Source organism: Ixodes scapularis, unplaced genomic scaffold, assembly GCF_016920785.2.
Source record: "Ixodes scapularis isolate PalLabHiFi unplaced genomic scaffold, ASM1692078v2 PGA_scaffold3__209_contigs__length_174095766, whole genome shotgun sequence".
Taxonomy (NCBI): Eukaryota; Metazoa; Arthropoda; class Arachnida; order Ixodida; family Ixodidae; genus Ixodes; species Ixodes scapularis.
In genome coordinates, this window is record NW_024609868.1 from 64,280,254 (window position 1) to 64,285,442 (window position 5,189).

The 5,189-nt window shown below is 46.7% G+C and overlaps 1 long non-coding RNA gene across 1 annotated transcript; it reads right to left on the bottom strand.

Moving 5' to 3' along the window:
• Window positions 1-445: 445 nt before the first annotated feature.
• LOC120847783 lies at window positions 446-4,504 on the bottom strand. Its single transcript, XR_005717455.1, has 3 exons — window positions 4,460-4,504; window positions 4,284-4,380; window positions 446-470 (listed from the first exon to the last, which is right to left on the bottom strand). It is a non-coding gene; the product is annotated as an uncharacterized LOC120847783 (long non-coding RNA).
• Between the last annotated feature and the right edge of the window lie 685 nt (window positions 4,505-5,189).

A 5,189-nucleotide genomic window follows, 5' to 3' on the forward strand; every position in this document is an offset into this window, starting at 1 on the left:
GTGCCTATCGTAAATGCTACGATTATACGTCATCCCAATGGATGCCATGCACTGGCATCGTAACGGTGTGCATTTAGTTAAAGTTGAAGCTCAATGTTAACGATCACACTGCGCTGGTTAAAACATCCCTCACCTTGCCGCATCGCCATGAAACAAGTTTGTCGAAGATTCGCTCTCATTTCTGGCAGACGCCGTGAAATGCACAACACAACTAGAAACTCGAGAAAAAAAAAACAAAAAAAAAACAATATGCGTGGTTTCATTACACTTTGTGGACATCAAAATGGTGTGTTTTCGAAGAACACAGTGTGAAAATAAACTGAGTACCTGTGGAAGTAAGAGACGCTCGATCTTTCCTTGGCGTACTGCTGCAGTCTTGAGCCTGCTATTCTGGTTTTTGGCTTCAGCGAGGACAAAGGCCAGCACCTTGTTCTGCTCGATCACTGTTCGCAACCGCTTCTTCAGCTTGGCTGAAGAGACGTAAAAAAAAAACATGAAAACCACACACACACACACACACACAAAAAAAAAAAGAAGGATGTATGGATTTATAGTCTGTTAAACTCAAATTTGGGGGTTTTACGTGCCAAATCTACGACGGGCATCTGGCACGCCCCAGCGGAGGACTGAGGATTAATTTAGACCACCTGGGGATCTTTTGACGTGCAACCGAAAGCTCGGTTACACGGCGCCTTCTAGGCAATAAGCCTCCGTCATATTGCGGGCACCTCAGTCGGGACTCGAACCCGCCACATGGGGATCCGTAGGCCGGCGCTCTCGTCTCGGAGCCACCGAGGCGGCTTTATAGTCTGTTGCAGGCCAAAAAAAAAAAAAACCAGAACAAGCATAAATACTTAACGAGCGCATTGGTAACGCCAGCAACAACAAAAACGAACAAACACACAACAAACAAAAAACACAAACAAGCACTTTTTTGTTGTTGTTTTTTGTAGTGGATATTCGAGAGAACATCTACTTCTTGGAAGAAGCCTTATTTGCAGCAGTCTTCTTAGCGGAGACCTTTTTCGCCGTCTTGGGCTTTTTAATGGCTCTTGGGTGCGGGGGCCTTCTCTGCCTTTGGATTTTTGGGCTTGGACGACTTGGGCTTCGCTGACTTGGCCCTCTTAAGGGGATACTTCAACGAAATTTGAAATATACCCGTCGTGTTCAAAAATAGGTTGAATATGATCCACAAAATTCGTAAATGACAATCGCACGTTCGTATTTTAAGCCTGGTGGTTGTATTTTTCGTTATAAACGGCCCACTATGGCAAGCGCTCGGAAAACAGCCAGCGGAGAGCACTTGACATCCAATGCAATCGTGACGCAGTTTGTCTCGGGACAAGCAAAGCTAAGGCGAGGCTGACGTCGAGAGGATGGCCTAGTCGTCCCAGCCACCGAAGCGGCTGCTTTTGTACGAATTTTGACTGACTGGTTAATCTTCTATAATCGTGAAGAGCGGCAATAACGACTTCTGGGACACACAAAAGGAATTCTCGGGAAGAGGGGAGTTCCTCCTTCCCCTCTACTCTCGTGGTGGCCGGAGGCGAGACAGTTACCGTCACTACCTCTCAAGGTTCCCAGACAGGCATTACAAACGAGGCGTTAGCGACATCAACCAGGTGTTCTTTGCTAATCGGTTAATTCGTTGTAAAATTTCTTGTCGTGACCTTTTTAACAAGATATTGGTGTGTTCGACTTGCTACTGCTCTTTTGAACACATATAGACAAAAAAATAAGCGCCGAAATTTCGTTGTATCCCTTCAAAGGGCGATTTCTTGGCACTCGCGGGTTTCTCTTCCTGGCCGCGCTGGCAGCTGCCGGCTGGGCGCTTCTTTGCAGGTGTAGTCTCCTTCGTGGGCTTCCTGGCTGAAGGTGATGGCTTGTCAGACTTGACTGACATCTTGAACGATCCGGCAGCCCACTTCGCCTCGGTCTGCACCAATGCCCCCGCGGCCCCGGCAGACTTGAGAACAAGCTCGTACCGCAAAGCCCATCACTCGTCCCAATTTAGCGGAGCGAATGCCGGAGAGAACACGAGTCCCTTCTCACCTCCTTTACAGTGCTCGCTGTGTTAAGTGGAAGAAGAAAGGGGTTTTAGAGTAGGAGCTTCTGGTTCCTTCACCTGCAACAGACTATAGACTCATCTTTAGAGTAAAATGCAAGAAACATCTTTCGGGACACCCGGTGTGGGCTACTTAATCTACTTGCATGATTTTTTTTTTACTAATATCGCACGTTGCTGCTGTAAACCGCCCTGCATTAATATATGTATTTTAGTATGAAATATTTAAAAGATAGCGATTTTCAGCTGAAGTTTTTCACACCGTACCCACCGGTCAACCAATTCCCTCACTCTCTGCGCACTGCTAAACACGTGAGATGAAGTTGACAGACGAATATCGTGTACCGAGTCTCAACCTTACACCTGATATACAAGGTGATTTAATTTGAAGAGGTGTTTTTTAGGCCGGGTGATAGATACGCGGGGTGCCGTCTGCACCACGAGATTATCGGCTCGTTTGATTTTTCAACTTTCACAAAATACTACTTAGAATCGCTCCCTAACATCAATAACGCAATAAACTTTCCTCAAATTCACTTCTAAACAATGGCAGTCACCAAAAACAAAATTTCGAGAAATATGAGCATCGTTCACCTTCTCAGGTCGGAACCAGAACAAGCGGCCACGTGGCCTGTTGCCTATCTTACGCCGCCAGTGTTAATCATGCCCACGCGCTGGGGTTGGCAAAGTAGAAAACGCGTGCTGAGCTCCAGGCATTGTTATTAGAGTTCGGCTATTTCCATCACCGCAGTGGTCGAACACGAGCCCCTACCCGAGTGCCCGCCGGGGCGTTGATTGTTACGAGCCGAAGTCGAGTGCTCACGCCGTTCTCGTGTTCAATCTATGAGCTGGCGCTCGACTGTCGTCAGGCGGGTGGTGTCGATCTCACAATTACTGAGGAAAATGGTCCCTTTTCATCATCACAATTTCACCGCGACAAAGAAGCTTCTGATTCAGTGGCGGTCTGTGCGATTATAGTCGGGCCAGACCAGGACCAGTACGCCTCTGCAAAATCATGAACATTCCAACCCGATATTTTTTTATGACCCCTTTAAGGAAGTTTCAACACTTTTTACGAAGTGAAGGTGGCCCCTGCATTTAGTACAGCCGACAAAATGCGAGTTATCTAAAAAAAAAAAGTTGCTTGAGTAAAGAAACTGCCACATGGAGTGATGAGTTCGCAGCCTTGCGTAAGTCTCGACGGTGTGTCCACGCTTTTCATAGATAACAGCGACCAACATGTAAGCTAGGGGAGCGCATTTTCTGTAAAGAGCACGCTCTTTTCCAGTTCATACTGCTGCTACGCCAAATTTTAATTTGCAAACATCCACTGTCAAGCCAGTCGGCACAGGAGAAAGAAAAAAAAAGTGACATTGCAGTTACGAATCTTACGATGCACGAAAAGCACTTTCCAGTACTTTGTTTCACCATAAATAATATCGCAAATAGAAGACATGCAAACAAGGGCACAGATACAAAAAGCGCAAGGTCACGACGCGCACACTGCCTCACACCTAACGATGAACCGCTGCTGTCAATCGGTAGGTGGAACGCACGTATTCGCACGACGTCATTTTGTTGGGCGTTGTTCGCAGCGCATGCTCAGAACGATGCTCGAGAACAACTTTTTCTGGCATAACAAAAAAAAGCGAGCACCGCGCGATCACAGCGTGGATCGGTGCTCAAGGTCTACCTGCGCACGGGTATACCCACAGCTTTGACTTCGCTGCCTGCGAGGAAAGCACCAGGATGCACGTTGAACGTCTATTCCACACTATCATGATCGTTGATCTTGAAAGACGATAAATAGGAGCTAGTTCTGAGCATGCACTGTGAACATGGCGAGTATTGGCTTGCGACCATAGCTGTGAGCTCGGCTGCTGAGCGCGTGCTGACGGCAGGCTCCCACAGTTCTTTTGCTACGTGCATTCCGCATCATCAAGACTGCCGGTCTTAGCAGCCTCGTTCTGAGCATGTGGTCTACACCTCGCCCTCAAATATGGCGTACAGTGAATGCCCTCTACAGACCGTCTCGACCCACAATGTAAAATAAAGTGTTCATGTTCTATTTGGAAAGGGGGTCCTATATATACTAAGCAAAGAAGCATTCTGAACTGATGTTACTGCTCAAGAAACGCGCATTTGGCGAGACGCTTTCCATGCAACGTTAATTAACACGCCATTCTTCAAGAATTCGACAAAATAGGTACGTACTTACTCAGAATAAATGACTGCGAGAGATAAGAACTGCCGTGACTCTTGTTGAACACTGCCTTTTTCGTGTTCAAAACCGCCCGACCTTTCCTTTGGGTCACCTAGAAATGCCGTAAATGAGAAACAAAAATGCAGGTCGCTGTTGAAAGAACCCCGAGTTTTTATACCAACAAAAGTTACCTTTTGTAGTGGCATCTTTGAATGCTCCACTGACGTGGCGACCTGCTGAAAGAGAATGGGCGAACACTGGGACCCTGCTGGGTTTTAGCGATCGTGTTCGAAAGCACGTGAGATGGTCAAGCCGGTGAAGCGTTGCGAAGTCACAAAACGAAAGAGTAGTCAGCTTGGCAGCACTATCGCAGTTGGAACGAAAATTCATCGAAGTTGCAGATGATTGGACGTTGCCAGAATGCGCGCGAAAGAGAGCCAAGTCACGTGAAACCTGGATCAAAAATGAAATACCCTTGTCTAAGACTATGACCCAGGCTATCTTCATAGTTATCTCTTTTTGTTTTTGTTGATCTCATTGATTTATAATGTGGTGCCGTCACGGCGAACCCTGCTATATGGCTCTGGCCGTATGCTGTATCTGTGCCGGAGTGAAAAAGTGTAAACTGCGTCGTCTTTTTCTATTAGATAAAGCCATGGACGATGACGAAGTATTTTTATACCCCTGTCAGACGGGCACGTTAAATGACATTTAGGCAAAATGACATTACAGCTCGGCAAATCCGCGTGTTTCATACGCCACGCTGCGCGTGCACGCGCCACGTGCAGAATCAGGATCACGAGTTGATTCGCCGAGCGGTGAATAACATTCGATCAAAATGGCATTTACTTTCCCGTCTGACAGGTGTATTATTCAAATTGACTTCCGTTTTTTTTTTTTTCTTTTTTTTTTTCCATTTGA